At 39.3% G+C, this 15880-nt stretch overlaps 1 protein-coding gene across 1 annotated transcript in view; it reads left to right on the plus strand.

Moving 5' to 3' along the window:
* Positions 1-1492: 1492 nt before the first annotated feature.
* hapln1b (hyaluronan and proteoglycan link protein 1b) overlaps positions 1493-15880 on the plus strand; it is a 28459-nt gene continuing 14071 nt past the window's right edge. Inside the window, exon 1 of the mRNA XM_035390090.1 lies at positions 1493-1670. The gene's annotated coding sequence lies outside the window, so the exon portion shown is untranslated. The remainder of the gene's footprint in view (positions 1671-15880) is intronic.

Consider the following 15880-nt stretch of genomic DNA (forward strand, 5'->3'; position numbering starts at 1 on the left):
TCAAAGCTGACAGTGACATCAAAAATTATGATATAATCAGTTTAAGTAGACATGAGAATTGTACAAGTTAAGCTTTAAAAAATGTTTGTACTACCACATTGGATGGCAAAGTTTTGAGAAGTTCAGGTTCAGCTGAAGACTGTTTTCCTGTCCTTAAATGCAAAGTTTTATTATGGTGTAAACTGGCATTTGTATATACAGCTAATTTGCTAACTGAACCAAGGTAACTGCTGGAAATAGAATCTTGCATACAAGGGTGCTGCCAGGGATTTTGGGCCCCAGGAAATCGCCCCATCGATGCACAATTACAGTACAATTGTTGAGGGCCTTTGGAATGATCCTATCCCAGGCCCTAACACTGCTTTAGGCTATTTGTAAATCTTTTCCATTTCTACAGTTCATTAATTGTACATTGCTATCACAGCTCAATACAATGAATGAATTGTGTAAGCAAATACGTCATTGTAGATTATTTATTGATTCATATGTATTTACACACTGCCCAATAGTCATTTTCAGAAGATTGACAATCAACCGTTTAACCAAGAAATATGTATTCGACATTACATCTGTTAGCTTACTGCTGTGTTGCTGTAAGTAGGACTTACAGTCTTACCAGATAGAACGAAATCAGAAATATTTGAATAACACGTAGAGACGTTAAAAATAAATTGCTCGTCTTTACGGGGAAATTCAAGTGACAGCATATTTCCGCCAATGCATTAAGGCTGTGGAAGAAATGGAACATTCTGAATCGGTATCGCGTTTTCATTGTGACACAAAACAAAACTGACTCGTGCTTTGCTACATAATTGAAAAATTAAATAAATTAGGTGTAACGAAGAATGCATCAGGATAATACCCAACGGTGGAGTAGTCTCTTCTCTGTTAAGTGAAGAAGAACGCTTTTATGGGGTATAGACGGGGGCACGGACAAACCTTTTGTTGTAGGGGGAAGAAGATGGCCCATGACCATCGCGAAATCCACGTGCATAAACTGGGTTTTTTTTTTATTTTTTAATTTTTTAAACAAACTCTCTCTCTCTCTCTCTCTCTCTCCCTCTCTCTCTCTCTCAACTTTCAATATCTATTTATAATAATAATAATACTAATAATAATAATAATAATAGGTTTTACAGATATGCTATTGCAATAAATCCCAATACAGTGATTGAATATATTTTTTATTTGATCATCTAGGTTTCGCTTGGGAAACGTGGAAAAAAAACAACAAAAAATACTAACAAACTAATAAATCAATCAATCAATCAATACATAAATAAATAAACACCCTCTCCTGGCATCTACATTGTTGCATCCCACTACAGTGAATAAGGGTATATGTATAATCGTATCGCTTGTGTTGTGTTTTGTTAGGGTTTGACGGTTTATCAGAAACAGCCTCATCTGAAGTATGCTAAAAACTCCCCTTGGGAATTCATATGACTTTGTGTTTTGTTGAACTGCCGTACTTGTATCAGACGGGCGGGTTTGTGAGAGGTGCCTGTTTAGTCGGTAATTAGGAGCACTTGAAGACGTTTTTTGTGTAGTTGTTACTGCTTCGCTTATGACGTGGTTCCTCCTTTCGAGGTTCTGAGAAAGCGGACTCACTCTTTCTCAGGCAAGGACCCCTTTCAACCATTCTGCAACTGAACGCGCAACTTCACAAGGTGAGTGCAGCTTAACTTTCAACAGGGACTTGCTCTTGAAGTGTTCAACTTTCTTAAAGTGGGACCGCGTGTTTCTTAAAAATGCTGTAGAGGTTGAAAAATGATGCTGTTATATTACATAGATCTACAAAGGTGCACTGATGTATTTCAGGACTGGGTAACAAGTAAGGAAAAACACTTAACAATAGTTACTGAATGCAAAGGCTTAAAATTCGTGGCGACGCAAATGATGCTCGGATTTTGAGGTTATATGTTTTGTAGCTGACACTCCACGATAGAGTTGGGTGGCACTGCTGTTACTGATGTTAGCTGTATTTAACTGTCATCATTATTATTATTATTATTATTATTATTATTATTATTATTATAAGCTTGTTTGGTTGTGATTTCTTGTTGTTGTTGTCTTAACAGTGACGTTTAAATTCCATCAGTCCATTGTTAAATATTATGGTTGTCTATTGCTTTTCCCTTTGCCAATCATAAATTGAACAATACATCTACATATAGTTTTTTCTATCATACAAAATATGCCGTGGCCTGGGAATAGGAATATGTTTTTGGACCGTTCTTCCAATATGATGTCAGAATTATAGCGGGACCAGGGAGACTTTGCCTGGAGCATGTAAAATGCAAGCGATACTAAACTGACAATTTGATATGCACATCCCCTCCAAAATTTCAGATTAAAGTGTCCTGTGAGGTTTTACAATTCTCAGTAGAGAAAATTATATATAATTATATAATTCTTGAAAGGTTACGACTATGATATTAAACATTTCACAGTGTGGGTAAATTTACGACTTTGTGGACTTTCTCGGGAATGATTTTATTTATTTATTTTTCTGGATAGATGCTCGCTTTTGGAATAAACGTTCCTGCAATGTGCTTGCTTTTGCTTTAGTTTGCGGATGCTCCCATTCATGCAACTTTGAGGGAGCGGTTTCCCCAAAGGCAGTCGGGTTCAATAAATGAGTTAAATTAACGTGGCTAGTGTTTTCCCCTCAAATTTGCCTCTGTTGATACTCGATGAATTATGAGACTGTGTGGCTCCACGAGAAACCAGCAAGTGCAGTCCACAATCTACTACGTGAAAAGACTTACTTATAGTAGCTACGTGCACGGTTACAGAATGTTCTTTTGGAGCAAATGGACTTGGAGTGCGTTAACATAAGGCCCACTTCTATACAGTTGAAAGCACACCGGAGGAAACAGCTGGCTAAACAAACATCGGGGGCAGTGCTGGTGTAATGGTATAAATTAATAAACGCTTCTTTATTGACTTCATGAATGGGGCGTTTTGTGGCGATAAGTTAGTTTAGTTTGCCATCTACTGGTTTAAGCAGAATATAAACGTCCAAGTGAAGTGTCTGAGATGAAGTGTTTGAAAGACACTTCTCAGGTTGTGGCCTTTTATGGTGAAAAAATGTCGTTATGTTGACACGTAAGTGGGTTAAATGAGCATATAATTATGAGCTATGGCAGGTATTCGCTTCTCTAACGTAGTCCGTTACGAATTGCATCACCATTGGGGAAGGCTTGCCGTGGATGTAAGCTTTTACGCATTACAAACTATTAAACGGTGTCATTTTCACAAAAGGAGAAAATGTGATCTCGTCTTAGCAATACATTTACCCACTTCGAGTGTTCTCAGAAGGGCAACCTAAGTTTCAGTTTAAGGGGGTCTCTCGCTGAATCTTCATTCATATCTGTAGTTTTATATTAATGATAAAATGCTATTTCTAAAACATTATTCTTTTGCAATTTGCTTTAAAAGTGTGTTGTCTAAACATTTAGGAACTAACAAAATTACAAGCAAACTCTTGGTCTTTGAATACACTGTTTCCATTTTCAGTATGACATGGTGTACACATACTCACAAGCAGTTTTTATCCACACTTTTTCCATTCACATTATAGCAGAAGTGTTTCCGTCTAAAATGTCACACAGGTTCCCTTTGTTGCAATTTAGCCTCTAAAACAATGACATACTTGACGATTTTAGGGTAAACTATAATCCCCCCCACCCCAGCATATACAATGAGGTTCAGAATTACTGGCAAGCTTGATGTAAATGAGAAATAAATTACAGCTTAAAATAAACATTAGATAATAACTATATTTTGTGCTCAAGTATATGGGAAAACTATAGTCAAATACAGTTACAATACTAAAAAAAAAAAAAGAACATTGAGAAGATTATTTAAAATTAAATTAAAGATAAATCTGTTATAAAATTCAACTTTAAATTAATCACAGACTTAAGGAACTGTGTTGTGGCACTTCACTTTCACATACTGTTTCATTACGATAGCAAAAAGAATATAAAATCCTTTTGTCATCAATCGCCATGGGGAAATGTTAGTCAGTAATCTGGAACATTTGCAAAAAGGCCAAGTGAAGAAGGCCAAGAAAAACCCAAGGATCACAGTTAAAGAATTACAGAGTTTAGTTGCATCTTGGGGACCCTACAGCTCAAATTCAGTCATAGGACACCTCCTTCATTCCAAACAGGCTCTATGGAAGGGTTGCATGAAGAACGCACTTACTGAGAGCAACCAACAATTTCAAGGGTCTGGACTTTCCCAGATATCATTGGAACTATGACTGGAATTGTGTGCTATGGTCAGATGAGACCAAAATTGAACTTTTTGGCAGTGCACACTGTTGGCGTGTTTGGGATAAAAGAGGGGTGCATACGAGGAAATGCACCTCATACCTACCATCAGATATGCTGGTGACTCATTTATGCTTTGGGGCTGTTTCTCTGGAAACAATGTAGGTGCTCTTGTTAAGATCAATGGCACAATTTATTCAACCAACTACCAGGAAGATTTAGTCAAAAACCAGGTTGCATCTGCCAGGAGGCTATGACTTGGCCTTCGATGAACTTTCCAAGAAGGAAATTTCCCCCGAGCACACTTCAAAATCTGGTCTGAATTGAAGAGAGCGGTTCCTAAGTGCAAACCTAAGGATATCAAGGATCTTGAATGGTTTGACATGGAGGAATGGTTCAGCATCCCCAAATAATGTGTTCTCCAATATAGGAAAAGACCCAGTTTCTCTATCCTTGTCAGGGGAGGTGCACCAAGTACTAATCACAGGGTTGCCAATAATTTTGAAGTCTATTTTCTAAAGACATTTAAAAAAATGTTTATTGAATGTATTTATTTGGCATAAACTATGCCCCCTAGTGAAAATACCATCTGCTTTTAAGATTTCTTTTTACTGATTTCTCTTCATGTTTCTTTTCTTTATAGGAACCATTTTATCTCGCCTATTGTCTATTGTATATATGTAGTTTTCAACATATCAATTCCAAACTGTCCTTTGTGTTAATCTAAGGTTTCTAAATAAGATCAGATTTTATTTCTATATCTGGATATCTGGAATATACAGAGACACTGACAGTTGGAAATCCTTGGCTCATATATTTACGTATGAAGATTGGCATATGCCTGTAGCACAGAATTCCAATTTCCCCAATTATTCATCATTACTAAGCGCCATGTGTGACGGGCTATTTGGACTGCTACCCTTTCACTTGATCTTTGCCTCATTGTTCATGCTTTTATTGAAGGGCCCAGGATTCTGGGAGATTGTCAGAGAATGAATGAATGAATCAATCATTGCATTTATATAGCACTTTTCCGAACGCTCAAAGTGCTTTACAGTGATGAGTGGGAACTCACTTCACCTACCACCAATGTGTAGCACCCACCTGGGCTGCCATTTTTGCGCCAAAACGCTCACCACACATTAGCTAAGGTGGAGAGGGAGAGAACATTTTTTTAAGCCAATTAAATCAGGGGATGATTAGGTGGCAAGTTGGAGAGAGCCAGATTGGGAATTTAGACAGGACACCAGGGAACCCCCTACTCTTTGTGACAAGTGTCATGGGATCTTCAATGACCACAGTGAGTCAGGACCTCAGTTTAACGTCTCATCCGAAAGACAGATGTTTGGCCTGCCCTCATTAATGGCATTTCTTTGGATATTGGACTGTGTTTGATTCTGAAACCTTTGCTGAGTCTCCAAAACCCCAAGCCATTCATCAAAGATTTTATTTTTGGACATTCAAATTCTCTGACACCTATGTATGTTATTCCTTTGGTTTTACTTTTTGCCCTTACTACTTTAAAATGACAATCCACCTTCAGTGATTTACATGACGCGAAGATGCACGACACTGCAGGTTGCATCATCAACCATCTTTTTGCAGAGGCTTTAATTTCAGTGTGTTCTGAATTGAACAAACATATGCTTTAATACTGTGATGCTGGTGATCACAGCAGACTGCTGTATTTTGAGGCAGTGTTCAAATCAAATGCGGGAGTGAGCTGGGCCTTTTGTCAACAAAGAACCCATCCAATATGCACCCCACCCAGGATTTCAACAAAACATTCGGCATAGCATGCAACAAAATGTTCTCAGTAAAATTAACTCTGACAGTGTTAACTCTAACAAAGCACATTTGGTCCCTGTTGGACACAGAATTGTACTTTTTTTCCCCTTCATTTTACTTAGTTAGTCCAGAACCCTGACTCAAAACGCAAGGCGTTCAGTGTTAAAATAACTCTGATGGATTACATTTTATTTGTTCAGAGTCAAACTCTGTTAGAGTTAAATTAGCACTGAGTATTTCACATTGCTTGCTTCACATTCCTAGTACACTATCAGTCTAGTGAAAGGTGTAGCACAGCCTAATTGCCTTCTTGCCCTGCTCAGGTGGGGTGACAGCCTGGAGCCGTCCAATTGCACAGAGTAATTTCAGAGGCGACCTCTGTCGCCCGCCCCCCCCCCCCCCCCCCCCCCCCCCCCCCCCCCCACCACCCTTAATGCAAAACACCACAGGGTTTTTTTTTTTGTTTGTTTGCTTGTTTTCTAGAGATAAGTTTGTTTTTTCAAGCAGGAAGTGTCTGTGAGGAATAGACAGTGTAATTGCTTTATTGCACATTCAGCCTGTGGTGGTCTATTGTATTTACGGCACGACCACATCTGTGTTCACATCCTTGTGAATTGAGATATGGTCGTAGATGGGAGTTTTTCTTTGTTATGTATTGTTCTTAAAAATCAGAGGTCAATGGTTCCCTAATCTTCCCTGATTTATAGACTGTTTTCCACTCAAGGTGGAAAGGGGGAGGGGGGTGGGGCTGGTTGATGCAGCTGTCAAAGTGTTGAGGAATGCAATTATTTTATAGTGTACAACTTTGTTTAAATTTAAATGCCAGACATCATTGGTTAACATTCCCAAATATGGTATTCGCCTTCAGATACAGCTAAACGTTTTTCAGTCTATAACAATAGCATTTTAATTTGAAAGGGAATTTACCAAGCAAAGACATGTAGCCCAGGAACTACAGAAGAAAATTGAACCTCCTTGGCTAACTCTGGCACATTTTCATAAATGTAATTAATGTACATTGCCGCTGTCAAGTTAACTAATAAATGAACAAATCCACATTATTTTTATCCGCTAAGAATATGGCATGTATTGTGTCACTTACAGTTGACGATGACGTGTTCACAGTTCTGGGCAAATGACATTTCAACCACTCATGGATCTTTAAGGATCACTGAGGCTTCAGGGCCTCCTGGTTGCCCTGTCCTGCTAAAGCACTGACCCTTGGTGCAGTGATGCACCCCATAGTGCAGAGTTAAGTCTATATGGCTATACTATTGCCTGGGAGGGAGGGATTCTGTCAAAAGTTTACGCCTTCCTCATCATCAAAAGGGACTCTTCTCATTTGTTTGGGTGCCTGTGGTCAGCCTGCACCAGCTGAATATGAAATTTGGCCTTTCAGAGGATACCTTGCTTGTCTGCTCTGTCCTAAGCTGTTGCAGCCATGGGACGCATCTATAAAACAAAACGGGGCATTCCAAATGTTAAAAAAAACTGACAACAATGAGAAAAAATAAATGGGAATGCAATGTTCTCACACATCAGTATGAATCCCACTGGAGATTTTAAAGGAGCCAGAATGATTTTCTTTAGTCTAATTTCCAGTCCAAATTGGACAGAGGTTGAGAAGATTTTGGCAGATGTGGAGAAGTTATTCAGCTCTGTATAAACCTTAAGAGCTGAACGAGAATAACCTGAAAAAGATTACTCTCCAAAGTGAGATTTTGCCCTTTTCTCCACAGTTTCTGGAGTGAGGAAGTCATTACCTTTTTTGATTCTTTTTTCAGGCAAAACACTTTTGCCAAAATGTGCTGGAATGTACTCAAGTTTTTTTTTTTTGTTTTTTTTTAACAGAATGGAAAAAAAAAACTGTTGTAAATCTGTTCTGTAAGGCTAGCGACAATACGGTTCTAATCAGGGAGTCTGAAGTTACCTTGAGAGACTTGGAGAAGTGGGGGTGTGGTGAGAGGGAGGGTGTGTGTGCTAGTGCTGGAGCTGGAGGGAGGTGTGGAGGGGAGGGGAGGGGAGGGGATGGGAGGGAAGTGGTGTGGGAGAGGTTTGGTACCCAGGCAGGTAGCCAGTCAAAACCACCGTGATTATGGAATGATGAGTTCAGTGTACATGGCCGCAGTCCACACTGAGAGCTCTTTGTCTGTGCCAAGGTGGAGCATGAGTGATGCTGAAGACCACAGCATCTCTCTAAATGAAATCCTGTGTGGGTGGACTGAAGTGAACCCTCTCTTTTTACCACGTGGAAAAAATATCCTCTGAGCTCTAAGCCCAAATAAAAAGCAATACTGAAGCAGAAGTTTTATTATAAGCAGCAACTGTGCCTAGTCTGCAAATCTGTCCACATCAAATGACCCCCATACATAGTGAACACTGTATATGCTGCTTCCCTAAATGGAGGCTTTACCTTTGCGACAGGTCTAAATGCTGGCTTATCACTTATGTCTCCATTCACACAAATAAGCCTTTTACTCACATTTGCGTGTGAAAATGCTCTTGTATTAAAAGCACATTTATTACTGTAACTATCCTGATAAAGTGCTAAATTTGTTAATGTGTGATCATGCTGACCAAAACCAAATGGTATGAACTAACTGAGATTGATCAACTTTAACACAAAAGGTAAAATGAAATTCTGTTTTGGTAAGGTTGAAAAACAGAAGCAGTAAAATACAAGAGATTATTGGCCCTTTCATCTTTTAAATATTATTTTTCAGTAATGAATAATCTTTCAACCACATGCATCAACACTGTAATCAGCTGATTCTAGTGTCAATTCAAAAGGGTATCAGATTGTTGGCAGTCAAATCAGTTTTCAGAGATGCACTCTCAGCTGGTACTCAGAGGTGGTGAGTGACTCAGCAGAAATGCTAATGTTGATATACTTAGTGTCAGGGTTTCGGGGAGTTGGACCCAGGCGCAGAGTGAAAATACGGAAGACTCAAAAGGAAAGTTTTTAAGCAAAGACTTTACTTACAAATGCAACATAAACAGAGAACAAAACAAAAGTCCATGAGGGGCAATACCAAAAGAAAACTCAAAAACCAGAAAACACGCAATGGAACTTAAAACACTCAAAACAAGCAGAGAACTTGAAACACTAGAAAACTCAGAAACGTAGCAGATACGGGGAACAGAAACAGTACGGGCAGAACACAGGCGGGCAGAGCACAGGCAGGCGGAACACAAGGAACCAGCACCCGAGTCAGGCAAACAAAGGACTTAAATAGACAGGGGCTAACAAGACACAGGAGGACACAATGCACAATTAACCCAGAGGGGGAAGGGATAACGAGACACAGACAAAAACAATAATAGAATAAATGAGCACAATAATACACACAGGGGAAAGCAATGAGGGGAACGAACTGAAATACAAAACTGAGAAGTGCCGCCATCTGGTGGCCCAAAAAAGGAAAAACAGAAACAGAAAAGAGCATAATCCTGACACTTAGAGATGGTAAGCATGGGGTGTATGCCAGTATCCATCTTAGTTTCTTTAAAAATATATATATATATTTTCTTCTTTATTTAAAACTTTTCTGAAATTTTGCCCCAGTGTGGGACTGAACATTCAGTTCACACCCTAATTTTGAATGTCCAATTACCTGCAACCACAGCTGAATTCATACGTGGACCTCAGGTTCAGAGTGCAGACATCCACCATTCTTCTCCGAACCATGTGGTGTTGCTCGCTGCGTCTTTACACTCCACAGACAACAGCTTGCACAGAGCAGAGTCTGAGGAAGATCTTTCATATGCAGCCTTCACTTGCAGGCCAAAGGTGCCTGACTGACCAGCAAGGGTTGCTAGTGAGAGATGAAATGCAGACCCTAACCAACTAAACCCTTCTTTAGCCTGGGCCACACTATTGCCATCACACTATTGGAGCACCTGGTCACAGTTGGTACTGGCTCAGGCTGGATTCAATCAGAGACTGTGGGGTTTATCCTTGCACCACAGTGACCACAGCGTGGTGCCGTAACCGAATGAGCCACCCTGCAGCATAACCATCTTAGTTTCCTATGCAATGTTTAGGCCACATGCCCATTTCTGAAATGGGAAGACTGCAGGACCAATTCATAAATTCACAAGATTTAACGCATGGATAAAATCACGTGAAGTAAAATAAAGCCATGCTTACATTTTATACTCACAGTTCTAAAGAAAAGTAGTTTTCTCATGCTAATGGAAGTTTATACAGTGTACAATGTAATTGTGTGTAAATGTATTGCCTAAACTGTCAACCACACACACGCACACACATGAACACACGCACACTCTTTGTCATCTGTTTTTCTTTCAATGTATATATAATTACGACACATATGCCACAAAGTACCTTCATCTGGCAGCCACCCTATAGTGGCTGTAATGGGCTTTTATGTGCAGCTGATGGAAAAGCTTTGACATTTACTCCAAAGATGTGGTCCTCTACGTAAACACACAGAGTGGACTCGTCTCGTGTTTTAGCCTGAAACCGTGGCTCGGTGGGAGGGGGACACTCTGGACCTAATGCGGTACAAGGACGCGGGCGAGGAACTGCAGCCGACGGAGCTGACCTGACGCAGATCAAAGCGCCGTCTTGGTACGCGGCTCTTAGAGCTGCTCTGGCACACTGTATGATTACACATTCCCCTGTTTCTCAAAATAACCCTACCAACATAAGCCCAGATCCTGCTCCTTTTAAAGACAACAGTGCTTTGGTGTTAGCAAGGTCCATGCTGCACGTGCTGGTGCCAGACAGAAAGACTTCAAACCTAGCAGTTACTCTATTGAAGAAGAATTTTGTATTTTTAAAAGTAATTGCATTAAAACAAACACCTCTGTTGTCTGTTTTAAATGTGTGAATATTGCCCTGGTTATTAAATTATCTAGTGGCCAATTATGTAAGGTATACGAGTTATAACAGTGGTCATTAGAAGATCAGTCTGAACTTGCCTTCTGAATGGCCGATATTTTAAACAGCAAAACAAAAACTCTTATTCTACTAGCACCTCACAAGTCATAAGGAATGATAACTATTCAACTTCAGATGTGTGGCCTCATTTGCAAGGAATTTCATCACTTTTTTGTGCCACATTAATGTTGAAAGAGGAAGGTAATGACCAGTCAGAGGCCATCTCGACATCAAACATGGCCTTTGGGAGAGAAAATTGATACTCTTTTTCTCTCTGTATTGACATTGGCAACTTTGGGTTGATTAAAGCTTGTCACTCACTCTGTGTGTGTCAGTCACTGGCTATTATCAACTGAAGAAAAAGAGTCTGTTCTCTGAACCGGCTAGCCCATTTGAAGTGAGCAAACATCCTCTTTATCTGCAGAAGCTGTTCAGAAGCACAAGGGCTGGTTGCTTCCGCCATAAAATACTGCCATAAATCCACACCTTAAGATTAGATTAATTGGTTGCTGTTGGAGGAATGTGAATGACCATAGAATTAATTCATCCATTCCAGATCCTAAAGCAACTAGTTCACAGCCAGGCTAAGGGCTATGTTTGGTCCAAGGCCAGCTTACATATTAGCAAAGATTTAGAAGTGAATCACTTCACTATTTCTAGGACAGTGTCTGTAGTAGCGTTAACAAAATTGAACCTGTATAATGTTAATGGAAAAATCCTTACCCAGTATGGAAGTAAGAATATGAAGAGCCCCATTGGTGTAGAGATAAGATACTTCCTCTAGGACTTTTAATAGCTTTAGGAAGCAGATAAATTATCTGTGCTGTACATGAATCCTGAAGAGGGCCAGTTCAACATCAAGGGATGGTGGATTTTTAGAAGCCTAACTGTAAATGGCCTGTTGCTCTTACTCATTGTTACTGGACATATGTAACTTCTGTTTGAGATTTCCTGGTAGGTAGAAATCACAAAGCATTCAGACAGAAATCTCCATAGACCTGGTTAATCCTGATGAAGAGAGCTGTGTGCAGATGTGGATCACACCATTGAGCATAGCGGAAAGCTACTGCAATGTTGTTCATACATTCCTAAGCCCAAACACCACAGGTGTTGACTGCCTGACATGGCCCCACTTGAAAGACACGTGTCTCCATAAAGCAGGCCTGCTGCCTTGGTGAGCTGCTTCTGCCGTCACCTTGGCCATCAACAGTAAAGAGTAACCATGGATGTCCATCATTTGTGTCTATCCCAGGGGGCTTTGCGTGCAAAGAATCTGAGCGCACTGATTTGATTTTACTGCATTGTGCATACTCCCACTGAGACTATTACCCCCTGTTGCACATATTATAAGGCAATGCCACTGTGATAAAACGTATAGCTGGTCTGCTGTTGACAGACACAAGGCAGTATCCTGTCAGTGCCGTATGGAATGTGGACACAGAGCGGTGTGAGAGGAATCTAGCCCCATTTGACTTGTTTGCTTACCGCAGCCTGGCATTGTTTCATGGCAGCAAATTATTCTTTATTGCTGTTCTTATTTGTTCCTGGTGTGAAAGACTGAGAGTGTTGCTGTTTACAACTGTTACACACCTTGTTCTTACTTGTATCAGTCTACCTGAAAGGCTGTATTTGCTCTTCAAGTTTTGCTTTAGTTACCATAACTGTACTAAGAGGGAATTCTTTATGATTTAATGTTAGTTATCCAGCTTATTTTTATATCAAAACCAGAATATACACGCGGAGTGGTACCAACAGTGAATGTCATTGTTGAATCAAAGCTCAATTTTTCTCCATTATGCTCTCAAAATTACACTTCACGGAGTCCTATGGTGAAAAGTGCATGCTGGGAGTTTGTTCTGCAAATTCACTTCTGAATGAGTTATGTTCAAGATTTCTTTCATCCATTTGCAGTATTAAAACCATATAAACTGGCTAATTTAATGTTTTATAGTTAACAGGCAATGACATGAATGTACAGTAAGTTATAAAAATGTCTATAAACTCTTTCTTTTTATCATTTTACTGATTTTCCAAATACCATGTCCGATACATATAATAATGGCCCCCTAAAACATTTCCAAATGTTTCAAACGCTGTCTGAAACCCATTACAAAATAACTGTAGCGAATGCTTTATGTCTCGGTTATATTTCTTGGCTGGAACTATGTTGACATAATATATTGTACTGCATTGACCTAAGTTGAAAAAATAGTAACTAAAATGTGTTTGTCACGTCTTCAGTTGAAGAAAAGCTTGCATTGAGTACAGTTCATTCTTTCTTAAAGGAGGAGTAATGGTGAAACAGTGCTCTGCCAATTGAATACCCATCCAAAAACAACATAAGGGTTTCAGCAGCACAACGTGTGGATTGTTCTCATGTAACAAAAAAAGATCACAGGATTTTAAAGAAAAATAGGATCGTGTGCCTAGCCATGTCAAACTGAAGGCTCATATCCAGTGCTGGGTAAAAGGCAGACTGTGGTCTCCTTGCCCACCCTGGCTAAACTACAGCCCTCTGACACTCCAGACTGGCACGTTTGGCAGAGAGATGAATGCCCACTATACTGTACATAGTTTGAGTGCACTGGTGTTAGCACACACTGGTTGTGGTATTGTGTACTATTTCAGCCATACACAATATTGGACTTCGTATTATTTTACAAGAGGTATCTTGAGAATACATTGTAATCTAACTCATGGCAAATTGAGACTATGACGGCTAAAGAAACCTGTGTCTATTGTTTTATTGTCTTGTGTCCTAAGATGTTATCATTAGTGATTCAAAATTATTAACAGTTATTGTTTATTTTAGTTTTGATTTCATGCACTACATTCTTGCTACAGGCCAATGTGGTGGTACATTGTTGGTATATGCAATTAAATTTGTTTTGAAGAACAGTATGATTTGATCATGTTTGTATCCAGCTAACATAAATAAGTTGTGCTTAAGTATTTTTTATGCGAAATAATGACAAGTCTTAGTCTTACATGAATACTGCTATATCATATTGGGTTGACTTATAAATAGCTTAGTTCTCAATTACTAAACTTTAAAATATGTTTCAATTATTAAACCTGCAGTGATGTGTCTTTTTAAACATGTGTGTGCCTGTGTGTGTATGTGAGTGAGAGAGAGAGAGAGAGAGAGAGAGCGAGAGAGCTTATGTGTGTGTGTGTGCCCCTTCTGTATCCAGTGTTCACATAGAGATATCCACTGACTTAATTTGTTATCACAAAACTTTTAGTGTTACATAGAACAGATGAATTGTACTCGACAGATGTTTTCTTGACAAAATATACTATTTACTCATCATGTCGGTAGACAGGCAAAACGTTTTCGACCTACGACCTTCATTGTTGTCTGTGCTATTGGATGTACGAATCCCTCAAATTGACATCGCTTAATGCAATTTTGGTGTATGCAGTTGCCAAAGGGAATCTCCATTATGACAACATCACTATGTAAGCACTGTAGAATCAGTTAGCTGTAAGGGTCACAAAACAGAAAATATGCAATTGTAACATGTAAATACATAAACTATCTATATTAAACTTTATCAAAGAACAAAGAATTTATGTATCCAAAAAGACTCCCTAGGTCTGTTCTGCACACTGCATTTGCCACAAGTTATGCCACCAACATCAGGGAAGTTTGACATATTATACCAGCTGTCATAACTAACAAGTTAAGTCAAACAAGTTTAGTCTTTAAGATGGTAAGTTTCCCCGATCGCCTGTCCGTAAAGCCGGCTGTCAGAGGAGAGAGAGGGAGGAATGCCGTAGTGGGATATACAACACATTAATTCAGAAATAATAACTAATGCAAAAAAAATATTGGCCACGAAAATGAGTTCAAGCTCACATGTCAAGAGCAGAATAGCCATCATGCTATTTAATATCTTTAAAAAAAAAAACTGACAGAAGAATTCAGCCTCTTGTGCAATTATGGCTTAACTCCACTGTCCTAAAGCCAGGCTAGCACCAGCTGGGACCAAAATTAAACAGAATATTCCCGGAGAGTCCCAGGACATGGTGGGTGGGGGAAGTGCAGGGCCTGTGAAATTGCTTCTTGCAAAATGTTTGGAGGCCGCTTGAAGGAATTTGCTGGAAATCACATCCTCTGCCCCCCACCCCAAATTGTTTCATCACTGTGGCAAATATTTTGCAATATACATTTAAATATTGTTCAATGTGAATTAAAATGTTAATTCTAAGGATTTTAATTTTTTTTAATTTCACAAATATGTCATTGATTATGTTTTTGGTATGCGTCCTGAATTATATTTCTAATTAATATACTCTATATATTTTTTGTTGGGGGAAGGGACAGTTGACCTACTAGACAGAATAGGATAGATAATAACAGATGATACTTTATAGTGGGATACATTCCCATCAGAAGGATAGTAAGCAGATGGGGGATAGGAGAAACTTGTGGATAATACAATAAGCTTTGTGTAAGCGTTTTCTGATCAGCAAAGAGGCACATATTTGGGACAGCCCCCAGACAACCTTCATGATGCGTGTAAGCTAGCCTCTTTTCCTTCAGTACAATGACACTGAGCCAGGGAACAGTCATGCACCAAGAAAAATTATACACCACGTGGACCTGCCAAGAGCAGACTGCCTTGTAATGACTTGCAGCCTCGCTTTTTGGTAGCAATAGCATACAGGTTGTTTATCGACATGGCCACATAATAATAATCTGGCCATTAAATAACCTATAGGCCTACTTATTACAGCAAATATTAAATACTGTAATAACCTAGCAAAACTCATTTATGTTCTGTATGAACTAGCAAGACAACTTATAACACCATGTTATAGCCCACAGCCCAGCCTATCACAGTATCATGTTATAACCCATAAGCAGCTTTTCAGAGCACCATTTATTGTTATGACA

Source organism: Anguilla anguilla, chromosome 14, assembly GCF_013347855.1.
Source record: "Anguilla anguilla isolate fAngAng1 chromosome 14, fAngAng1.pri, whole genome shotgun sequence".
Classification (NCBI taxonomy): Eukaryota; Metazoa; Chordata; class Actinopteri; order Anguilliformes; family Anguillidae; genus Anguilla; species Anguilla anguilla.